This window comes from Lissotriton helveticus, chromosome 5_1, assembly GCF_964261635.1.
Source record: "Lissotriton helveticus chromosome 5_1, aLisHel1.1, whole genome shotgun sequence".
Taxonomy (NCBI): domain Eukaryota; kingdom Metazoa; phylum Chordata; class Amphibia; order Caudata; family Salamandridae; genus Lissotriton; species Lissotriton helveticus.
This window is the reverse complement of record NC_136065.1, coordinates 1,918,183,744-1,918,209,172: the sequence shown is the minus strand read 5'-3', so window position 1 is coordinate 1,918,209,172 and position 25,429 is coordinate 1,918,183,744. Positions and strand designations below refer to the sequence as shown.

The 25,429-nt window shown below is 46.6% G+C and overlaps 1 protein-coding gene across 10 annotated transcripts in view; it reads right to left on the bottom strand.

Annotated features, from left to right (window-relative positions):
* The window catches only part of SMARCE1 (SWI/SNF related BAF chromatin remodeling complex subunit E1), a 140,766-nt gene extending 115,777 nt beyond the window's left edge, over positions 1-24,989 (bottom strand). For 2 of the 10 annotated variants that reach the window (XM_078645502.1, XM_078645508.1), the window contains exon 1: positions 24,793-24,989. The gene's annotated coding sequence lies outside the window, so the exon portion shown is untranslated. Of the gene's footprint in view, positions 1-24,661 lie in introns of all 10 variants that reach the window. The other 8 variants (XM_078645505.1, XM_078645500.1, XM_078645506.1 and 5 more) reach the window with 8 other exon arrangements.
* Between the last annotated feature and the right edge of the window lie 440 nt (positions 24,990-25,429).

The window sequence follows — 25,429 nt, the reverse complement described above, 5'->3', positions numbered from 1 at the left end:
AATTATTCAACATCGTCAAGGAATTTACCAACCCCTCAGCCAACTCCAACGACATCACCCCCTCCCAAGCCCTCTGCGACTCCCTAGCCTCGTTCTTCCACAACAAAATCGCAGACATCCACAACAGCTTCGACAACCAACCCGGAGACCAACCCTCCCAATCCCCTGCAGGAACCCCACCCCCCCTGAACATCCTCAATGACTGGAAGCCAATCTCCACTGAGGACACCATCCGTCTGATGAACTCTATCCACTCAGGATCCCCCACTGACCCTTGCCCCCACCACATCTTTAACAAAGCAGACTCCATTATTGCACCGCACCTCCGAGACGTCATCAACTGCTCCCTCAACTCCGCAACCTTCCCGGAAAGCTGGAAACATGCCGAACTCAGCGCCCTCCTGAAGAAACCCACAGCTGACCCCACCGAACTCAAAAACTATCGCCCTATCTCACTCCTTCCATTCCCAGCCAAAGTCATCGAGAAAGCTGTCAACAACCAGCTCGCCGCATTCCTCGAAACCAACAAATCCCTCGACTCCTCACAGTCCGGCTTCCGAGCCAAGCACAGCACCGAAACCGCCCTCATCGCAGCAACAGACGACATTCGAACTCTACTGGACAATGGAGACACAGTCGCCCTCATCCTCCTCGACCTCTCCGCAGCCTTCGACACAGTCTGCCATAGCACCCTTCTACAGCGCCTCAAAAACATCGGAATCCAAGGAAAAGCACTGGAATGGATCACCTCGTTCCTCTCCGGAAGAACGCAGAGAGTCCGCCTTCCACCATTCAAGTCAGAGGCCACTGAAGTCATCTGCGGCGTACCCCAAGGGTCCTCACTCAGTCCCACCCTCTTCAACGTCTACATGAGCCCCCTCGCGGCCATCGCACGCCAACATAACCTCAACATCATCTCCTACGCCGACGACACTCAACTGATCCTATCACTCACCAGAGACCCTCACACGGCCAAAACCAACCTACACGAAGGAATGAAAGAAGTAGCCGAATGGATGAAGCACAGCCGTCTGAAACTGAACTCAGACAAAACAGAAGTCCTCATCTTAGGCTCCTCCCCCTCCGCCTGGGACGACTCTTGGTGGCCAGAGGCCCTTGGAAAAGCACCCATCCCGACGGACCACGCACGGAACCTGGGCGTCATCCTGGATTCCTCACTCTCGATGAACAGACAAGTCAACGCCGTTTCTTCATCTTGCTTCAACATTCTTCGCATGCTCAAAAAAACATTTCGCTGGATCCCTACCGAAACTAGAAAAACAGTCACCCATGCTCTGGTCACGAGCCGACTGGACTACGGAAACACCCTCTACGCCGGCACCACCGCAAAACTCCAGAAAAAACTACAACGCATCCAGAACGCCTCAGCCAGGCTCATATTAGACATCCGCGTAAAGAACACATCTCTGATCACCTGAAAAACCTCCACTGGCTCCCCGTCAATAAGAGGATCACTTTCCGGCTCCTAACCCACGCACACAAAGCACTCTACGAAATCGGACCTGAATGCCTCAACACACGACTATCCTTCTACACCCCCTCCCGCCAGCTACGATCCTCCAACCAAGCCCTTGCCACTGTACCCCGCATCAACAAAACCACCATGGGAGGTAGATCCTTCTCCTACCTAGCAGCTAAAACTTGGAACTCACTTCCCACTGACCTCCGCCTTACTCAGAACCACCTAGCATTCAGAAAACAACTCAAAACGTGGATATTCGACAAGTAACTCCCCACCCTTCTTCAAGCGCCTTGAGACCCTCTGGGTATGTAGCGCGCTATATAAATCTTTGACTTGACTTGACTTGACATCCTACCTCTCGTATCCTTTCATTCCTGTGTAACCTCTAACCCTCTTCTTACTCCCTGCACCTATTTCCAACCACACACAGCCACCCTCGCACTCTCCCCATTATCTAACTGTTTAGATGTATTGGAGTTCTCAACTTCCTACATTCCCACGTGGCTTCTTAAATCACCCACTTTTCCTCTAGCTTTTACAAAATGACAATAGCGTGCATATTTTCGTACCTGCCACAGGCGTTTAAAATGGACCCTCCGCTTCTCCATTACAGCTAGAAAACATTCACTACATACCCTTCCCTGTTTTAACCTTAAAACTCCCGCTAGTTTTCCTTCCTAAATTAACCCTTTGTTTCACTACTTTCCTGACATCGGAACTACTTCAAAAGATTACCGTCCTCATGCAAAACACTTCATTTCCCATAATGCAGTGAGATAAACAAATAGAAACTCGAGCTCTTCTACCGTGATGCAGTGTACAACAACTTTTAGAAGCAAATTATTATCATGATGAAAGTTCAACACCAAAAACGAACCCAGATTCGAATTTTGAAATTCTAATGGTAGCAAGATGACAACATCGTTTTTCATCATGATAATAATTGGTTTCTAAAAGTTGTTGTACACTGCATCACGGTGGAAGAGCTTGAGTTTCTATTTGTTTATCTCACTGCATTATGGGAAATGAAGTGTTTTGCATGAGGACGGTAATCTTTTGAAGTAGTTCCGATGTCGGGAAAGTGGTGAAACAAAGGGTTAATTTAGCAAGGAAAACTGGCGGGAGTTTTAAGGTTAAAACAGGGAAGGGTATGTAGTGAATGTTTTCTAGCTGTAATGGAGAAGCGGAGGGTCCATTTTAAACGCCTGTGGCAGGTACGAAAATATGCACGCTATTGTTATTTTGTAAAAGCTAGAGGGAAAGTGGGTGATTTAAGAATCCACGTGGGAATGTAGGAAGTCGAGGACTCCAATACATCTAAACAGTTAAGATAATGGGGAGAGTGCGAGGGTGGCTGTGTGTGGTTGGAAATAGGTGCAGGGTGTAAGAAGATCTGGTTAGAGGTTACACAGGAATGAAAGGATATGAGAGGTAGGATGTTGGTTGCATGCAGACACAATAGAAGGGTTTGTTATTGATAGTAGCAATCATTTGTGTAAAGAAAAAATACGACAACACGTGCTTGTATAAATAATGGAGGGTGATGAAATAGATCCTTTAATACAGTGTTTCACTGAGGAAATACTTGAGCAGAATATAATGTGAAGTGGAATTGTGATGAACTTGTTGTTTTTATGTGTAAATGAAGATGAAACATGTAAAACTGTGAAACTAAAGGTGATTATTGTTTTATTGCTTACAGTGACCCCCGACGAAGGGCGATTTCAGCCCGAAATGCATTGTTTTTTTTATGAATAAACACTGCCATTGACGAATCACTGTATCAGTCGGGTTCATGAATTAGAGGTCTGGATGGACACATTTTGAACATCAGAAACTTGGGAAAATGCACATCAGTCTACGTGTGGGCGATTAAAGATTAAAAGGATGAAAAAGAAATATATTACATGGAATAGATGGATTAGATTGTTGAAAAGCCAAGTAATGATGAATGCCAACATGGCTCGTACCGAGTTGTGCAGCTGGTTTGGGGCGAGATGACGCCTCTCTCTATTAAACTGTTTCAAATGGGTGCCAATATGGGCTGGCACCACACCAGCTTGCACACTATTTAACCCCTTCAGTGCTGCGCGAATTTCGCTGCAGTGCTGAAGGGTTTAAAACCGTATTGGCTCATGACGGAAATGTTCCGTCATGAGCACTGACGCTGATGACGGAACCGTTCCGTCATGAGCATGCAAGGGGTTAAACAAAACACAGATGATCAGTTAAAGATTTAGTGTATTAGGTGTGCATCCCATCCCTACCACATGATGTTAAGGAAGCAATGGCCTTCACCAGCCGGTTCGCTAGAACATTGGCCGAGATTCTGGACTCTGTATTTAATATGGAGACAGGTCTATAGGACCCACAGTCATTCTGAGACTGCTATGGCTTCAGAATTATAGATATTGTGGCTCCTCTCAGATCATATGGGAGTTCTTCTGCTCCCAACGCCTTCTTGTACATCGTAAGCAAGGGCGGGGGGAGCAATAAGGAAGCGTGTTTCTTAAACAATTCAAACGGAAAGCTGTTCGGTCCCAGTGTATTCCCTGTAGGGATCACATAAGTAGCCTCCATAATCTCAAGGGTCGTAATAGGCACCTCCAGGTACTGTCTTTTTGCAGCAGAGACAGGAAACAGGCAGGTCCTCAATGATCGGGTTAGCATGCTCTGCGTTAGACACCGAGCAGCCAGCGTAGAGACGTGCGAAGAACTGAGTAAATTCATGAGCTACTAAACATGTGGGGTGAGGGGGATGTTGTTACGACACCACACATACCACATCCGTAACTAAATTGGGAACCAAAGGGCCAAATTCCTACCCCCAAGCGAAAGTAAGAGTTTGCCTGTCTTGTCCCCCATTATTATTATTATTATTTGTGTATTTTATAAAGCGCACAGCGGCCCCAACGGGGCATCCCGGCGCTGAAAAGCTCTGACGACAGGAGGGCTTAGGTCGGGAAACCAAACTAGGAGGAAAAGAGAAGGTTTTTCAGGGATTTACGGAATACAGGCTCTGCTTGGCAGGTGCGAAGAGCTAACGGGAGCTTGTTCCAGTGCTGAGTGGCACAGACCGCGAAGGTTTTTCCACCTGCACGGGGACGTTTAAAATCGGGGAGTTTCCAGGAGAAGTAGGGAGTTGGAGCGTAGTGACCTGGATTTGACGTATGGACGTAGGGTGGTTTTCAGATGGGCCGACCCATTGCCTTTAGATGCACGGAAGGCCAGCGTCATTGCTTTAAAGACGCATCTTTTCGCAATGGGTAGCCAGTGAAGTTTACGAAGAGGTGGAGAGATATGGTTTCTGGCGGGGATTCTCTCTACCAGCCGAGCAGCGGCATTTTGGACCGTCTGTAGTTTGTGACACAGGCCAGCTGTGATACCAAGGTAGAGCGCATTGGCATAATCAAGATGGGAAATGATTAGTGCCTGGATCACAGTCTTACGGCAGTCCTCCGGCAGATAGTTAATGAGCCGTTTGATTGTTCTAATTTTGGCGAAGCAGGAGGCTGCTACTGTTTGTACCTGGGTGTTGAAGCTGAGATGGTTGTCCCAGCGAACTCCTAGGTTTCTCACCGAGTCTTTGGGCGTGGGGGCTTGGCACAGGTCTTCAGGCCACCACAGACTTGAGTCAAGGGGGGATGGAGATTTAAAAAACAGGATCTCCGTTTTGCCTGCGTTGAGACGGAGGGAATTGGCGTCCATCCAATTAGAGATATCTCTAAGGCAGGATTTCAGTGGCTCGAAGGCAGAGGCAGAAGGGGTATCGAACGTAAAAAGAAGCTGAATGTCATCAGCATAGGATATGGACTTAATCCCAGTCTGAGCAATCAGCTTGGCCAAGGGGGTAAAGTAAACGTTAAACAAAAGCGGACTAAGGGAAGAGCCCTGTGGGACGCCCCATCTGAGCGGTCTGGCAGAGGAAGTGAAGGGAGGGGTGAAAACTTGCTTTGTGCGGTCGGACAGGTAGGAAGACAACCACTTCAGCACAGAGCCACCCAGCCCTAAGTCCTCCAACCTTCTCAGCAGGATCTTGTGGGAGACGGTGTCAAATGCTGCTGAGAGGTCCAGCAGCAATAACACCGCCCTCGACCCTCGGTCAAGCGTCCACCTCACGGACCATCTTGTATAGCTTTCCCCTTAAGGGTGAGGTGTCCCAGGGATGCCTTTTGCAGTAATTCCTGCCTAAGCTTTAGTCTCTTCAGTTCTACCTCATGCCTCGCCTGTTCAGTAGGGCGAGCTACCAAGGCCTCCTCAGACGCATGCAACTTGTGCTCAAGAGTAGCACTCTCCCTGTATCTAAGGGCCCAGGAAGCAGTCTGATAATGTCCTATCTGGCAGAGCCACAGAGAAGGCCCATTCTTCAAGATCAAACTATCTGCATGCTAGGGAATTGCTGAAATCCACATGGGGATCATCACTGAGTTAAAGTCGCCTCCCAGAAGTGAAGGACCAGGGAGGAATTGAAGGAGTATGGGTGAAACTGCCTGCAGTGTGATGGACACAAGCGTGAGAGGGGGCATGGACGGAGCTCACCATCCAGTGGACACCCCATGTCGCCCAAGAAACATAGGGCAATGCAGTGGGATTTTGAAACCAGCAATGGGAGGCGCTTGTGTAGGAGAATGGCAACTCCCCGGGAGCTGACAGTGTAGCCAGCGCGATACAACATGGTGTAGCCTGCCCCACCCTGTTGTAAAAAGGGACAGTGGTTGCTAAGCAGATGAGTCTCCTGAAGAAAGACCACCAGAGGGGAGTGGCGTTTCAGATATTGAAATACTGCACCTCATTTAAGACCATTAACGTTCCAGGAGAGGACAGTAAACGGGTCTGTGCCTTCCATCACAGCGATTGAGCTCCTATTAGGCTTGCAAGAGAGTTGAGCGAGATATGCAGCAAATAAAGCAAAAGCAGAACAATGAACAACTGAAGTAAAGAAACAACCCAAAAACAAATCCCCCCCCCCAACCCACCCTACACTTCTACCACAGAAGCATCTATCACCTCCATCATAACATCAACAAAGTCCAGAGCTGGGTCCTAACCAAGATTTCAAGCAACGGATATAGTGGTGTTGGCATTAAAAAAAATGGTCAGGGACTGCATGGCTCAGCTAGACAGCAGTCAGGAGTTCCTGGGTCATTCCCCTCCTCCCCCACCTTCCCCACTGGTGGATGTGGAGTTTCAAGATGAAGAGAGAAACAAGTCGTGGGGTACCCATGGAGGAAGACTAATGCACACCCCTACCCCACCCAAGAGTGACTGCGTCCGGGACTACCAGCACCTTTGCCTCATCGATCTCATGCAGCCTCTATTGGGGGGAGCTCCGTCACATCCCCCCCCTTGCCCCTGTGCCCGCACGAAGCAGAGAATTAAACTCAAGTGGCAATTGTTTCGTTGTCCCTTACAAGGCCTCAGGATTCTCGACGAACCAGGCTTTGGAGTCATAGAGCACCTTGAGCCGAGCCAGAGAGAGAAACGTATGGTAAATACCCCTAGACCAAAGATGTTGTTTGACTCTGCTCTGTCGTAGGACCTGCTGCAAAGAGTGGGTGTAATCCGGAAAGATCACAATATGGCTCACCTGGAACCGCACCTGTCCGCCTCTCGGGCCTGGCAGAGCTATGGCATGGCGGTCTCGATGGTACAAGGACTTTGGAATCATAGGACATGGTGGAGCTCCCGGAGGATGTCTTTGTGCAAGGGAAAGATGAACCCTCTCCACAACAAAGCAGGCTAAACAAGGAGGATGTGGGCACCAGGCAGCAAGAAAAGTCTCCAGAAATAGTTGGAGCGCCTGGCCCTCCACTCCCTCAGAAAAGTCCACAAAGCTTAGATTACATAGACGCCCCTAGCCCTCCGCATCCTCAGCACAGGGCCTCCAATACTTTTGGTACACGAAAGTCGCAGGACTGTCATTGTAAGTTCCTAAACCATGTCTTCAAGTTCGGATATCTGGCCCTCTGTCTCAATGATCTCGTCAGACACCCCTCTCAAATCCCGTCACAAAAGGGAGACCTTCAACCCTACATCACCAATCCACCGCTGTACGGGAGCCCTGTATGGCCTGTAGAATGGCATCAGCATTATCTGGTGCTGGGGGTAGAGCAGGCCGGTCCGGCAGACTCATTGCCCCCAGGACGGCTGAGATAGGGGCCGTGTACCTGTTGATCTTAGCCTGCGAGTCAGAGGGATTATCTTGACCCATGACTGCCGCCACCAGGAGCCGACTGCCAGCAGTAGGCAAGGACCACAAAGACAACCCCCCCCCAAACCGGGGATATCCACAGGGAGGGTGAGAACAACAAAGTATATGGCAGTCAAGGCAGGGCCCCGCTTCCCGCAGTTATCCCGGCTGGATAAGTGCGTTATAAGGTTGCAAATGTGTGGGTGCAGCAGGGTCACGGCCCACGTTGGGCGGCAGGCATACCAACAAGCAGGTGGAAAGCACAAGCTGGTGGAAGAATCCAGGCAAAGGAGCCCCACCAAAGAAGGGGAAGAGGGTCACCGCAACAAATCCTGTGAACCCAACCGGGTCTGCACGCTCCCCCTCGGGCACTCCACAACCAAGAATCCGGTCAACTGCAGTGTACATGGGAAGATAATGCCCAGTCAACTTATAGATAGGGGGAGGGGCGGGGGAAGGCAAAGTCAGCATGAGCGGCCAGGTTCCAAACCATAGGGGGAGAGGGAAACCCCATCCACCTAGCCCACACTGATTCCACATCTTTCGTCAGTACTGTACCCCTAACCTCTGGGCAGCAGCTGGTAATTAGGGCCTGTCCGTGGCCCCAACACATCCCCCAATGCTCCTCTGGGGGCGGACAGTGTCCGGTGGATCCCGCGAGCAGCTGTGGCCGGTTCTGCAGCCCCAGGAAAAAAACACCAGCCCGCCACCCAACAGGAACTGCTGGGTCCCTTGAGCGCTCACAGACGGGTGGGTCGATCTACAGGGGCACCCTCAGGGGATTCTGCCCCCCCCCCCCAACCCACAGTCTCCCTCAACACCAGCTGACCCTCTTCCCAATTCCAGGGTCCACCACCAATCTGCGTTGCTCAAGGCCCACCAGTCGGGATGGGAGTAGGCTGCACGTTTGACCTGAAGGCACCCTCTTTGGCGAGCAGGGAGAACAGCTGTGGCAATAATCCGATCAAACTACTCACAAGAACAGAGGATGGTTACAGGCCAGGCGCAGTGGACGGGAGCTTAGGAACTAATGCTACCACATTGGCCAATATGGTCACGCCCTCACCCCCCCCCCCCACTCTTGCCACCCCTTTTCAGAGCATCCAGTGCTGCATGTATCCTGTTGGTTTTATTGTTACCAGGGAAGATATATGGATCTGCAAATAAAACCCTTTCACCACACACACAATCCACCTCATGCAATCGCCCCAATCCACCAGCTTCATGAAAATTCCCAATGTTATATTGTTCGTTTGTCTATTCAACGCTTGTCTATTCAACGCAACAAAAGATCACACGATCTACATCAAATTGACTTTGGCATTTGAAACCGAATATCCTACTTGGTAAATGATGCGCTGTCATATACATTCAAATAGCTGGAGTAGTCATGTACCCTTCACTCCTCGTCAACCCCTTCAAAGGTAAGAGTGACATTCTAGGAACAGTACAAATACAGCCTTACCCCAATGTTTGTGCCTTATCAGCAACTGAATTCCCCTTCCTTGAATTGCCTCTGTAGTAGAACTCCCTGGGGTCCACACTACTACACCAGTAAGCTATCCTGTAATGGCTCCTGGTTTTATGGTATTTATTAATTTAAAATGTCCAGCTGTATTTAAAAATATTTCCTTTTTGGTCATCTTATTGGTATCTATATTTATTCTGTGCTTTGAGAAGAAAATGAGTCGTAAAATGGTATATTTTCACACTTATTTAACTTAGATGTGTACTCATACGAGGGTGCCTGTCGTATTTTAGCAAATTAAACAGCCACATAACAAAATACTACACACCAAGTTGCATATTAGCATTCTACTGCAAATATATGTTAACATATGCCTATATTTATGGAAATGTGATCCGGTTTTCTAACTCCTCATGCTGTCTACCTGTTCAGCTTTTGCCTGGAATTCATAACAAGCATTTGCAATGCAATAGGTCTCGCATTATGAAAGTTTGAGATATTGGTATTGTAAATGACAAATGTTTTATTTATGTGTTTGTTTTGAAAAAAGCTAAATTAATAGCTTCATCGTTTGCAATGCCAATAGTTTCAACTTTCGCAAATGTGACACCTATAGCATTTGTAATGCAATATGTGTTGTATTTACGTGACTTAGATGTATTGATATTACAAATAACAATGGCTTTTAATTTTTTTAAATAATGAATACTTAAATAAAAGTTATTGTAATTTATAATGGCAATAGCTTAAACTTTTGTAAATACCTTTGTGAAGATTATGTTCCGTGTATTTTATTGTGACGACGAAAATACAAAAACAGAAGTGAAATATTAACATTTTTTGTGACATTTGTAATGAAGCTTGAAACATTGAGAGAACATATTTGAACCAGTTGTTGTTGAATGGTTGCACAGATTGATGCTGTGGTGGCGCTGAGTGATGCTGTGGTGATGCGATAGATAGAGGGAGGGCGATAGAGTGAGGGCGATAGAGTGAGCCCGCTAGATGGATAGATAGATACACTCTGAAACTTACAAAAACTAGGGATAATAAACAGACAACGATACATAGAATCTGAATTGCTACGGTCACCGGCGGGGAAAACATGGCGGCCGGCTGATAGCGGGTCGCGGGTGTGTCGGAGTGGCGGTGTTGCATACGAGCGCAGGCAGGAGTCTTTTCAGAGCGTTTCTGCTCCTTTTTTTTCTCTTACCGGCTGGAGTGTGAGGCAGTGTATCTGGGATCACGGTTGGCGCTATTGCAGGCGGCGTCTCCAGCGGCGTCTCCCACCGCTCCCTCTCCTCCGCGGGGAGAGGAAACTGCATCGAGGCACTGAGGCGCAGGCTGCACCGGCTTCAGAGGCTGGAGGATAGTTTCAGCAAACTTAGCAAATTCGGCTCGTAACACGGGGTTTCTCTAAAGGAGGCGTCTCTTGCCGTGTTCTCTCATCACAGGCATATCTGATTTGAAAACGCTAAAACCGCTGAGGCTCGAGAGGTAGAGCCAGCAAACATCATTACAGGTGAGAGAGGACGCACAGCCACGGAGTTGCAGGGCAGCGGGAGAGGCTGTAGGGTATAAGGGCTGTGGCTCCTTTTCCTTTCTGGTGAATGCAGCGGTAATTACAGCACCAGTACAAGGCATAAGACTTAGAGGCACAGTGTATGAGGTGTATGGCGGCGGAGGGTGTAGAGAGCCCTCGATGTGAGGACAGACCTAATGACCTGGAGGAGGTAGTAGGAGTGGAGGAGTGTGGTCTGGGCTTAGTCGAGCACTCGAAGCTAGTTGGCTGGGGGAGAGCGGCACATGAACTTGGGAGGGGGCGCCGAGCAGCAGCAAGAGTTGGTTACAAAGGCAAAGGTGGGACTGGCAGAGGTTCTGAATTAGGGTCTGCTTTGGATAAGAGTAATTTATCAACTAACAAACCCAATAATAATACCAGTAATGGTGGTTCTTTCAACTCCAACGAGGAGTGTGGGGGTTTGTTAGAGCACAAGCAACTTGCAGACATAGCGAGATCTGTAGTGTCTGGTTATAAATTGAGAAGTGCGGCAAGCGCGGTAAAACCTACAGCAGCTCCGGACACTGTCAGAGCCCCCAGTAAGGGGAAAAATAAAAACTCACGTGAAGTTAATCTCAAGAAATCTATCAAGAAAGGAACTGTTAAATATAACAGCAAGAAACCAAACATTTTGGAGAAAAAAAATCAAAACTGTTCCTTCACTTAATTCTTTTTTCAAGGTTATTCCTAAAACCTTAGTATTAAAGCCCAACTTGCTAGATTCAGCGGAGCGGGTTTCAGAGGACGAGGGGTCTAGGGCTAGCCCCAGCTCCGCACCGACAGATACCACTGTTATAGACTGGTCTGGTGTTCTAAGTCCAAACCGATATCAGCTCCTTACGACGGATATGGAGGGGGACAACCCAGCGGATACAAGCAACATGCCGGCAGTGCAAGGATCTGAGCAAGGACTTGAGGAATTAAATGAGATGACTCTGTCGGAGCCGAACTCAGAGGATGTAAAGGAGCTTTTTTCCTCAGACCTGACTAGAGAGGAAAACTCAGATACAGCAATAATAGCCCTTTTGAAGAAGCTGGATTTAGACATGCATAAGGGGTTTGAGGAATCTAAGGCAATTCAAGAGAATATACGTGCTTCATGTTCTCATTGGAGACTAAATTTAGTGAGATGAGCTCACGTTTGGTAGTCTTAGAGGTGGAGGCAAAGAAACTCCAAGACTCTGTTGCAGACAACTATAGAGAGATTGAGGAAATTAAGTTCAGAGAAAGGGCGCAGGAAGAGCGAATGGAGAGACTCGAAAATATGCAGCGGCGTAACAACTTAAAGATATTGAAATTGCCGGAAGGAAAAGAAGGGTCTGACATTAAGAAATTTGTATCTCACCTGTTAAAATCTGAGCTGGAGCTGGTAGAGGACGAAGAAACGATCTATGCAGATATACAGAGGGTTCACCGAGATCCTTTTAGATTAAATGCTAACCGCACCAAGCCAAGAAAAGTCTTGATAAATTTTTTGACATTTAGTTTAAAAGAGAAAATCTTGTCAGTCGCCTTGAAGAAAAAGAATCTCTTGGTTGACGGGGTAAAAATTGAGGTGAGGTCTGATTTGTCACCAGTCACAGCCAACAGGCAGTGGGAGCTAGGTAAACGCATAGAACCACTTAGGGCTTTGGGAGCCACAGTTCAGTTAAAATTTCCAGCCTTTTTGAAAGTGATGTGGCAGAACAAGATGCACAACTTTCGGTTAGTTGAGGAGGTGGATGCGTTTATTGAGCAATGTCAAGATATGGCCCGGCATGCTGCTGCCGTATAAGATAAGCTTTTTATATAGTGTTTACTATTAGCCTGTGCTCATTGGTACATATGTTGTGATAAAATTATGTTGCACCGCCACGACAAATAACACCCACACGGCCGAGGCCAAAGGGAGGATGGCAGGGTTTTCCATGGGAGAGGGGGGTTAGAGTAGCTGGGGGAGTAGGGATGTTAGGGGGGAGGGAAGGGGTGGGAAAAAGGGGAAAAAAGTCCTAAGAAGCTTAGCGACCACCAAAGTATGTGACATGCGTTTTTTTAGAGATCAATATGAGCGGGGCTAGTACAGAGAATTTAAAAATTTTGTCATGGAATGTTAACGGGTTACGTACAAAATCCAGGAGACGATTAATACTAAAATATTTAGAGGATTCAAAGGCCCATATTATATTTTGCAAGAGACGCATTTGACCTCAATAGAGTGCAAGGAGGTCATCCAGGCTCAAAGGTGGGTTGCACATGGATTCTGCACCCCGCAGACTATAGTTACAAAGGGTGTAGCTATCTTCGTTAGAAGTGGGGTTCACTTTTGTTTAGAAAAGTTCTCAGCAGACCCAAAAGGTAGATGGCTCATCTTAAGTGCAAGAATTGATTCTGAGTTAATAACCATAGTTGGATATTATGGCCCAAATCTTGATGAAGTAGACCCTCTGGACACTCTGGCTAGGGAACTGCTAGGATCTGCTGGTAAAATTATAATGGCTGGAGATTTTAATGCAGTTCTGGACTTCAAATTAGATAGATCTGTCAACTCACGTGGGCTCATGAATCCCAAAATGTCTAATAGAGTAAGGTTGCTAATGACTCAGTTTGGGTTGTGACTCAGTTTGGGTTGTGTGATATCTGGAGGCTTAAATATGGTTAAACAGTTAGGATTTACATACTATAATAAGAAATATAAGCACAAATCACGGATCGATTATGTGCTGTTGGATTTAAGGTTAAAAGACTCAGTTACAGCAGTGGGGCATGTAGGCGTTCATGTTTCCGACCATTCGGCCATTACACTTAATATTAAAATAAAAGCATCTGTGGCAGAAACAACTTGGAAGCTGGATCGTACAGTACTTTTAGATCAAGATTACCGGCAAATTATTAGTTCAGAGTTAGAGGTTTTCTTGGATGCAAATTTAGGTACTGCAAAGATAGAGATAGTATGGGAGACTTGTAAAGCCTTTTTGAGGGGCAGATTGGGAGCACAGGGAGCAAAAAAACGAAGAATGTACTTTAAAAAAATTACGGATTTGGAAATCAGTATTCGAGAAGCAGAGGCTAGCATTAATTCCTGTGAAGGCAAGAGGGAAGAGCAGTTGTTGAAGGTTCTGGAGATGTTAAAACTGGAATTAACAGCAATTATTAATCATAGAACTAGAGAGAAATGGGAATCTAGTCAGATGGCCCACTTTAGTTATAGTGAAGGCTGCGGAAAGCTACTGGCTTGGAAGGCTAAGAAAGACTCAGTGCGTAATTTTATTAAAGAACTGAATCTGCCAGGTATGAGTGAGTCTATTACTGAGAGCAAGGATATTGCAGATGCGTTCTTCAAGTATTTTTCGAACGTCTATAAGGATGATTTAAATCCTGGTACAGTGGAAATAGCAAAATGGTTGAGGCTGGTGGATCCGCTTCCAACCGAGTTAAAATAGGCATTGAATGGAGAGATATTCTCAACCGAGGTAGAAAAGGCTATAAGATCAGCTAAGAGTGGGAAGGCTCCTGGGCCTGATGGCTTACCAGTTGAGGTCTACAAAGTATTTATGGAAAGTATCCTGCCTGTACTGGTCCAGTTATTTAATGACTTTTTCCGAAGAAAGGCGGGTCTGCCAGATTCGTGGAATGAGGCAACTATTGTTTTAATTGCAAAAACTGGCAAACCATCAAGTGATCCTAATTCCTATAGGCCTATCTCGCTGCTAAATTGCTATAAAATATTTGCAAAGATAATGGCGGATAGGCTCAGTTTGGCTATTCCTAAACTAGTGCAGGAAGATCAGAAAGGCTTTATTAAAGGTAGGTTCCTTAAGGAACTCACTTTCACTCTAATAGGTATAATAGATATGGCCTCGACACATAAACTTCCACTAGCAGTAATAGCACTAGACGCCCCTAAGGCATTCGACCGAGTTAACTGGATTTTTTTAAAGGCACTTTTGATTCATTTAGACTTGGGTTCATATTTTACCAACACACTTTTGTCACTGTATAATTCTCCCACTTCTAGAGTACTGATCAATGGGATTCTAACTAATTCGATCAAAGTAAAGCGGGGTACCAGGCAGGGATTCCCCTTGTCCCCTTTACTGTTTGACCTCTATATAGAGCCTTTGGCCTGTAGGATTAGGGGCTCAGATAAGATCATCCCTTTCTCGGTAGAAGCATGGTCCAGGAAAATAGGTCTATATGCTGACGATATCATAATCTATACGTCTAATCTTCAGCAGACACTGGAAAATATATCAGAAATAACTAAAGAATTTGGAGCCGTCTCAGGGTACAAAATCACTGAAGATAAAACGAAAATCATGAGCTGGAATTTAGATCCTGGCCCTATAAAATGCAAATCAGAAATGAGATATTTTGGGGTTAGGATTACTCCGAACTTGGATGACCTTGCAAAAATTAATTTTGTAAGAATTAAAAGAGAAATAGGAGGAATGCTTCGTGGATGGAGTCATCTGCTTCTTAATTTATACGGTCGTACAAATTTGATAAAAATGATGGTTCTTCCAAAACTAACTTTTTTATTTGAGACAATCCCTCTTGCATTTAAAGGAGAATGGTTTAAGAAGCTTCAGAGTGAGGTTATTACATTTATTTGGGCCGCAAAAGGATCTCGTCTCTCGTGGACTAAGATAAGACGAAAATTGATTAAAGGAGGGCTATCAGCCCCGGATTTTCAGTTATATTGTTGGGCCTTTCAGTTAAAAAATTTTAGAAGTCTTTTGAACACTCCATCGACTGCGGGTATTGGTGTATTGCTGGCAGCTATGCTAAGAAGCTGCCAATATAAGGAAGTTGGTTTTTTATATAAATTCGCGGATCCAAAGTATTTCAAAAAAGTGCGTCTCAAGGTATTGCAGGGAGCAGCGGAACTATGATGTGATAGACGCCATCCCGAATGGCTATGACAGGACAGGTCAGAGAGGTGGGGGAATTGCCATAATCCATAAGGATAATATAAAATGCGAAGTCCAACAAAGTGACCTAGAGAGCTGTGAGGCCCTCTTCTTCACGCTAACAGTAACAGACGACATTACCATCACAGGGTTCCTTATCTACCGCCCACCCGGACAAGCAACTACTTTCTCAACTAGTCTAGGGGATAAAGTTGTCCACCCGGCACTGAGATATAGTAAATTTATCGTGTTAGGGGACCTAAATATACACTTTGACAAAGTAGATGATAAAGACTGTAATACAATCTGCAAAGACCTTCTTGCTTTAAAACTGGTACAGAAGGTAGAATCTCAAACTCATCAAGGGGGACATATCTTAGACCCACTATTTACCAACTGCCCTGAGGTGGAAGTGGGAACACCACGCCCACTCCCATGGTCTGACCACTACCTTATCCCTTTCACCCTACCGTCTGAGAAAAAGGAGGCACGGGAATGTACCAAACCCATTACTACCAGAAAATGGGCAAAATGTAACTCTGCCTCTTTTTCGCGCACTCTCATGAAACAGAAGCCTATATTAGACCAGGATATTAACCTAGCCAATAACCAGTTAGAGAGCTGGATTACAAACGCCCTTGATGAAGTAGCACCCTGGAGCACGAGAGTCCCAAAAAGGCCTAAAACAACTGCACCTTGGTACAATGAGGAACTGAGGAAAGCTAGGACAATATCCAAAAAGGCAGAAAGAACGAGGAGGAAAGACTACTGCAATAAAGCCATGGAAGAGTACAAAAAAGAACTTAAAAACTACCACGCACTTATTAAAAAAGTCAGACAGGAATTCTACACGCACAAAATAGACATTGCGAATAACTCACACAAATAGCTGCTCTCTCTATCCTAAAATCCCTCAAAACTCAGGAAGAAAAGACAGCTGACATTCCAGACACCAAAGAAAGCTGTAATGAGATAGCCGAGTTTTTTTCCAACAAAGTAACAAAAATATACCAAACCTTTCCAGCAGAGGCAAGACTAGGGACTACCAAACAAAATGTCACACCTGTAGCACTGGTCATTTCCCCTCTAGAGAGCTTTAAGATACCAGAAAGCACTGAACTAAGTGCCATAATAAAAGGAATGAAATCGGGCTCACCCAGAGACCCAGCGCGACCGGAGAAAATCGTAGAAGGGCTGGAAATCATCCAAACCTATATTAAAGAACTCATTGCGCACTATTTCAAAACCGGTGTAGTCCCAAAAAAATGGAAGCAAGCAATTGTGAGGCCGCTAAAGAAAAAAACCCACCCTTGACTACACGAGGCTGGACAACCTGCGCCCGATTCACTACTCCCTTTGGTGGCAAAAATTGCAGAGAAAATTATTAATAAACAAATAGTAGAGCACATAAACACCAATGACCTATTACATCCTTCACAGTCAGGATTCAGAACGGCGCACTCTACTGAGTCGGCACTGCTAATGGCAACGGAGGCGCTGAGGCAGCATGTAGACGAAGGTCAAACAGCCGCACTGATCCTATTAGACCTCAGTGCGGCGTTTGACACCGTCTCACACCCTATGTTACTTCAGAGACTGGAATCCTGCGGCATCAGGAATACAGCCCTTAAATGGCTGGCTTAATTTCTAGACAAACGCAGCTTCCAAGTGGCACAGAGAACACACCTGTCCAATAGCTACCCCCTGCCCCAGGGAGTCCACCAGGTATCTATCCTGAGACCCACACTTTTCAACCTGTATGTGGGCCCACTGGCGCAATGTGTGGAGAAGCATAAAGTGGCGATAGTATCCTATGCGGATGACACGCAACTTATTGTTAAGCTATCCCAAACCAAAAGTCAAGCAGCCGCCTGCTTTGGTAACTGTCCTAGGGAAGTAGCTGACTGGATGTCAAACCACTGCCTCCGACTAAATGGGGATAAAACGGAGGTACTAGTGGTAGGAAAGACACCTATTATTTGGTCCTCTGCGTGGTGGCCGGAAGTACTAGGACAAGTCCCCCGCCCCAACAGGAGCTAAAGAACCTAGGCATGTGGCTGGACCACAAACTATCCTTCGATAACCAAATACAGAAGGTAACCGGGAAATGCTATGGCATCATAAAAACCCTTAGGAAAGTCATAGACCTACTTCCAGCTCAAACAAGGAAAACCATAGTCCATGCAGTTGTTACTTCACAACTGGACTATGGAAACGTTCTCTACCTTGGGGCCTCTAAAACAGGCTTAGCCAAACTACAACGCGTGCAGAATGCTGCTTCACGTCTGGTGCTCAGCCTCCCGAGGAAGACGAACACTAGGAAGGGCCTGGAGACGCTCCATTCGCTTCCAGTGGAAAAAAGAGCCAAGTTCAAGGCAATGTGCTACTGCCACCGCATACTAGCACGAAAAGGCCCTAAATACCTGCAACCTTTGCTGACAAAATACGTTCCTGGACGTACCCTTAGGTCCACTGACCAGGCACTGGTAAAAATCCCCAGAATTTTCAAAGCCCGCACAGGAGCACGCTCCTTCAGGTTCCTGGCGGCGAAAACTTGGAATTCCCTGCCGAGAACTTTAAGGATGGAAACCAACGAGAAGACGTTCCGCAAACAGCTAAAGACCTGGCTATTCTCCAACGTGGAGGATAAAATGTAAGAAGTACCCAACTCACATAACCTCTTCCCTGTCCATGCTTCAGCGCGGGGACACACCGTTGGTGTAACCATGCGCTCTACAAATGAATAAATATAAATATAATATATAATATATATATAACAAACTGTGGAAACAGATCCGAGTCTGGGCATGGGGTCCAACATCTTGTGATTCTGGGCAAATCACTTAATCTCCCCTTATCTACCAAAATGAATGTGTCCTTGCATAATGTAACTGGCGCTTATGTAAAGCGCTACAGTACCTTCGGGATGAGTTCCTGCCATATAACAAGAAAAAAGCAATTGCTTAAAGCGACGCAATATGAATTATGCTTTAGACTAGACCCGCCGTACCTTAATGTTTGTACTCGCAGCATTTGTGTCATGTCTTTTTTTTAAGTTTGTACTGCAGCCACCTACATTAAACACCTGCTGCTCACCTTTAATATGTTTCTGCTTAGCCTGCCTTTGTGCCGGAGGGTGGTGGGTGCGTGGAAGCAACAACGGGAGCAAAGAAACAATTTTATTTTAAACAAGTTTTCCCGAACGTGTTGCTCTTTGATAAGTGCGTGCGGGGACGATTAGTTGTTGTGGATAATGTTTTGTGGGTCTGTCCCTCTGCACGAGCTGGTGTTGTGTGTTGGTATCAGACCAATTTAAGAAAGCACGAAGCCCTGGGAAATAACACACGCAGCATGTAGCGCTGACTGAACTGGTACCGCTTAAGGCGCTGGCATGTCCACCACCCACGCGAATGACCTGGTGTCAGGCAGTTGGGGGTTCCTTGGCGGGGGGGAGTGGGTGGGTCATGTTCATCAACTTAGTCCAGTGGGGGCAAGGGGTACAATGTTCGTGACAGCTGCAATAAGAGTCAGCCCGCTGGTAAAAAAAAAAAAAACAAGTACGAAAGAGAGGTGGAAGAGGAGAGTGAGAGTAGAAAGGAGAGAAGAGATAGTGAGAAGAAAATAAACGTAGCAAGAGAGAGAAGTGAAACCAGAGGATGGAAACTTGTGCTTTGCTTCTCTAAGTGTCCAATCATTTGGTGTGGGTGGCAGAGAATGAGAATAGACGTGGCAGCAGGCAAGGCAGTAATAATTGTGGCGAGGAAGCTTGTTGCGGCACATGCTGGTATCTTGTTTTCTAAATACCGCTTGCAGCCAGAGCAGTCTTGCGGCTCTGTAGGATTGAAGTTACTGGTGTTTCTTTTGCTTTGCTCAGTGCTTAGCAATGCAGCAGTTAGTAGTTGAGAGACGTGCTTATAGAGAAAAGGTATAATGTTAGAAGTCAGAGTAAGCAGTACCTGAAATGGGAATAGAGAAGTGCAGGTGCTCACAATCCCACACTAACTGTTTTCTACTGAGAAGTGCTGGTAATACCCTATTTTACATATTTCATATCTGTTGATAGGTGCAGGTCCGCTCATAAATAACAGAAGTGCAGCTACTCGCTAGCTGACGGCATGTGCCTATTGAAAGCACTGGTAGGAGGAGGAGGATGATCACCAACACCCGTGGTTTCCTGTGGTCGGACCTCGAGACCCGTGCTCTGCTAGATATTTGGGGTGAAGCAGACGTGCAAACTGCTCTGTACGAAAGAGGTGGAAGAGGAGAGTGAGAGTTGAAAGGAGAGAAGAGACTGTGTGATGGGTTTACATTACAGAAGATGATATCAGTTTGCACCCAGTAAATATGCGCAGTATTAGAAAAAAAAGTTGAGGCAGCTGGGCCTGTTGTTGGATACGTGTCTAGATCGAAAGCAAAACAAGACGGACAACATGAGTGCGAGCTGGCCTCCCATCCCTGCAAAGCTGCAAGTAACACGAGAACGTAATTGTAAACAAGCTCTTGGCGTTGCTGTGGGGGGGCGGGGCGGGAGCGCATTGCTTTGAAGTCTGATGGCGGGAGGCGGGAGAGCAGCTTGGGAGGCAGCATTCCATGTCTGGTGCGAGGCTGATGGGTTTGATGTGCACACGACTGGATAACATGAACTGCACGTAATCTGCGCTTGGTCAAGAGTGTGTTTCGCCTACTATATACTCGCCTATTAATCCCTGCGGGATATAATAGGCGAGACCTAAAAAAGACAGTATGGAGAGTCTTTTACAAAAAGCACACTTCTGTATATTCTCACTTTAAAAAAAAAAATACAGACAAGAAACACATTGTTTTCGGTCTGTAATTTGTAACAAGCATTTACAATGCAATGGTTTTGCCTTTGTTAAAGTTAGAGCGATTGGCATTGCTCTTGACATTATTTTTATTTATGTTTTTTTTTTAACATAAATAAATGGCATTGTCATTTACAATGCCACTAGCTTTATCTCTCGCAAATGACACACACCAACACCCACAGAGAGCCCCCCCAACACACACAAACCCCCCCCCCCACACACACACCCACACAGAGCCCCCCCACACACAGCCACACAAAGCCCCACACACACACCCACACAGAGCCCCCCCACACACACACCTTCTGGCCCATGATCTTTTCTCCTCATCAAAATAACTGCCACACCCCTTTCTTTGTTCTGAAAATGTTAGGTAGCAAGCCATTTCAAATCCAGAGTCGGGCTAACGCCACCCCTGCGCAAAGCACAGTGAAGGGGCGCACGCCACAAACATGTGGGCCTGGCGTTCCGTTAATACCGAAACACCCACCCCCTTAATGAAAGTTGTGGCCTTACTTTGTTTCTACTGGGCCAAGGGGACTTCCAGCCCACAAACGTCTTTTAGCACAAAAAACCTTGTGTGTGTCATGGAGCTAGAGTTCAACCAGTATATCGGACTTGGGAGTGAGTCCGACCACCTAAATGGGGACCCCACACCACATGAATGCCTCCTCAGATTCTCTCACAACGACCGGGCACAACTGCCCCATATCTCTCCAATCATACATTTCTGCTAAACGCAGCGCCCAGCCCTGAGGTCGGCGCCCCCTCCACAGGACATCGCACAGTGCGACCGCACCAGTGGCAATGCCCTAAAGCCGGCCCACGAGGGCCAGTGCCTGACTCCCGGCGCTGGTGCTTCTCCGCCTCTGACCCTGGCTCTGTGGGCTGCAGGCAGCGCCGCCCGCCCGGCAGCTCGCGCACACAGGCTGGTGGATTCTTTTCCGCCTCCGGGCAGCGTGTGTGGGGTTTTCTTTTCAACTTGAAGTTTCCTGTCAGTGAAATGAGAAAGGGGCGGGGAGGGGGCTGGCGCGGAAAAGGCTGCGCCGGGAGCTTGTTGCTTTGTTTTCGGAAAGCGCACGAGTGTTTCCCGCAGTCTTGGCGAGCTCTCTTCGCATTCAGTTTTAATTCTGTGTGCGAGACGTCTTGACTGGTGATGGCGCCGAGAACCTGACCCACATTTGAATGCACCAACAACCCTGATAACCCAGCTCTTTCTTTCTCCATTTTCTAAAAATGCCCTAAAGTGTCCTCCTTTTCGTCTTTAGACACGTCTACCCCGAACGCCCTGTCTTTAAATAAAAGATTGTATTGTCGCCTGCTTTTACCTCGCTCTATACAAGCAACGTTTAATTCTGCTCTGTAAGTTACTCGGTGCCTAATTTGACAAAGAATAATAACATTCGGTGCCACCCGAGGCTTACGGGTTTCATTGATGGGATCTGCAGAAGGGTAAACCTGTGTGACGGTATGTTTTGTGTCGGTTGTGGAACGGCAGAGAAAGCACGCAGTGACCTTGCCCAGAGAAGTTTGCCGTGAATCGTCTGCCCCGCTCCCGTGCTGCACCACCCCCTCTCCAGCTGCCTCTAAGATGGCGCGGCCGGGATCGGAAGCCGCGGATCTGTGCGCGATGAAGGGGCTGATGTGCCCGCGGCGGCGGCAGAAGGGAGGAGGGCGAGGCGCCTGGAAAATATTAAGAGCAGCAGCGTGTGACCTCCCGTGTGGCTGGCTGCCATGGCCGGCTCATCCCCGGCAGCAGCTCCTGCGGGGAGGGAGGGCGGGAAGAGGCGGGGGCGCCCACTCCCGTTCACCGTACAATGATGAAAGCAGGATGCGCGCGTGTGTGGCGCACACACCAATGGCTTTTAAAAGGGAACCGGCAAACATTTCGCTCACCTTCCGCACCCGACGCTTGAGCAGTGCCTCCGCTGCAAACACTCGCTCCCCAACAGCCGAGAGCTCCATGTCCGTCCCGTTCCCTACAGTGCCGGCAATGCCGGACCAGACTCGGGGGCGTTCCCGGCGTCGCGTGACGTCGGCAAAAGCCAAAGAATGTCGGGAACGCCCCCGTGTCTGGTCCGGCATTGACGGACAGGCCCCTCGTCCAATGGCAAGGCTCCATTTACGGAGCCAGCCAATGAATGAGGAGGGCCGACCCAAAGCACACTACAATTCTCATCAGGTTTTCGCCTGCGCGAAAAAGATGCGCAGAGCGCATCTTTTTGGCGAGGCAAAACCTAAAAATCAGTAAAAGCTGAAAACTGTGTGCCTTACCTATAATCATTTGCTAGAAAAGTTCCTATTTCGCCAGAATCCCTCCATGGAGGTACTGGACACCTAACTAATACCTCTCCTTCGTGCTACTATTGCTCCTTGAGGCTCTTTCCTCTCGTCTGTATTCCTCCCTGATACTCCACCTGCCTCCCCAGTAACTCTCCTTTTGGCCCCAACTGCCTTGTTTAGACCCAAGTTCCAAATGAGGGGGAATTCCCTATGTTGGTACAAGGACCAGAAAACCAAGCTTTGTGGTAAACGCTGTAACACCCACCACATTGCCCTTAATTGCCCAAGTATACATTTTACTAATTCAATATTTGCTATTTATTGTGGGAAAATGTGCAAGGTGTGGGGAGGTACAACTTGAGGGATGTTCATTTAACATAAATTGCACATATTATGCCTTATTTAAGAGTAAATAAACTCGTACTAGGAGGTACTATACCAGGTTAACATGTCACACTCAAAATTAGGCTCTATGGCGGACTAGGATTCTCACAGGTGTGCTCCATTTGGAGGCGAGGTGAATGCTGGAGGTCAGAGTGACATCAGACATCCATTCCGCTGGACTTGGTTTCTATTCTTTTGGGGTGCTCTTCGGGTGAAGGCCGGGACAGACAGCGCCTTCCGAACGAACCAGGTATTGAATTGGACACAAACATGCACTGAATTGCGATCGCTGCAATGTGTTTATCAGCTGCCAAGTTAAATTTAAAGTTAGCAGGTGTTATACATAACATGTTTGTATTATATAAGCAATTTATGTATAGTAAAATGAATTGCATAAACAGAAGGTGGACTGATGGAGGTGTCAAATTATTATTATAGGGATGTGCTGCAAAATGTCACTTATTCATGGCTGTTAGTAAAAAAGTCTAAGCAAGGTTTTTGCACTGCCGAGTATTTGCTAAATCTTTAAAAAGTCACTTTTCTTTAGAGCAGTATTAAAACTGTTTATTTGCACAGATTTATATCGATAGATAGCATGCTGTCTTAAAAACCTGCCTACTATATTCCTTGAAATTTGGCAGGACCTTGAATTACTTATTTCCCTCCTTTATTTAGAATGCACCTCTTACCTTAAATGCCTTTATAAACTACTCTAAAATCTGACGCCTGCCTTTAAGCATTTTTTTAAACTCGTTTGCCTCTCACATAGCCCCTCTAATGATCACATCCAAGTCACTAATGTACCCCAAAGAAACTAATGCATGTAAGGGTTACCTTCAGCATGCAAGACAATAACCAATGGACTGGCCACTAACTTTGGGCATGCTTTTCACCATAAAGCGCTGGGGATATAAAGCACTATATAAATGCAGTTTCAATTCAACATTCTTAATATCAGGAACTGAGGCATGTCCCACCTCCCTACGAGGCAATGACTGCTTCCATCACTGTATCTCTTTATTGGTCTCCACCACTCTTCTTGGGGAAGTTATCACCTCCTCTGTATTTCTCATGGGGTGATCAGAACATCCCAAGTATGCCAGGTGTGGTTGCTCATTGGACTAAATCGTCGACCGCTAAGATAAGAGAAAGTGGGTTTAGATCCTAGCAGGTATACTCAGCAGTCAACTGTCCAGAGGACGCTAAAATCCGTACCGCTGAGGTAATCAACAATGTACTTATCTGTTCTCTGGCAAGTTGCTTCTCTGTTCGAGAAAACGCACAACAAATACACCTGTTACGTGTGTCGAACCATCGCTAGCTCACTTTCCTCACAAAGTCTATCTTTGTGGATCGCTCTCCGTTTTACTGAATTTCTTTCTACCCGAGCTCTGCCCGTACCTCAGTTTCTCACCAGTGCACGGTATCCCCACTGGAGGTCCCAACACAGCCTCCGTGGGGCCAGGCCGACTATGATCACGGCATGTTAGGCAGTGGGCCGATTTCCCTTACATTTCATTTACTTTTCCTGTAGCATCCTCTCAGGATCCAGTGTGTCCCTCTACGGGCCCCCTTACCTCAGTGATAGTGTCCCTTACGGTGTACCCCTCCTACACGGCGGCCTTTCTTCCCGTGTCGCCCCTTTGTTCCTCTACGGTTCTGCCGCGCCTGCGCTTTCGCTTTCTAACATTCGTCACACCTTACCTACCTCGCTGGGTACAATGTCGAGATCAGAAATGAAGCACGTCTGCCCCCACTGCCTTTCCCGCAGCCCCTATCTCTTTGAGCCCAGTAGGGTCCATGGTCTGCGAAAACGATTAGTGACGAATCTGAGCAAAAAGCACAGGCAGGGCCGCCATGATGAAGAAAGAGGGAACTCTACCCAGTCAAACTAACCGTCGGTATGATTAAACAGAAAGTGAAGCATTCACGGGAGAAATAAAGACGCCATCTTTAAACGATACGTCTGCATTGAAAATCACTAACGATTATACGCATTCTGGGCAAATCAAGCAAAACGCTGAAAAAGATGACAATGAAGAATGACAGTTCTTTATATTTCTAATGTATGTTTTAGAGTTATTATTTGTAATAAAAAATAGATGTTGATATTTATAAGTAGCGATGTGTGGCCTTGTAAATGTGTGTGTGTATATATATATATATATATATATATATATATATATATATATATATATATATATATATATATATATATATATATATATATATATATATATATATATATATATATATATATAGTGACTTTATTCATTTATTTATTTTTTCATTTACGTTTCTCGGCCATAGCCGCCTGTGGGTGGGCATTTCGCATTCTGAACTAT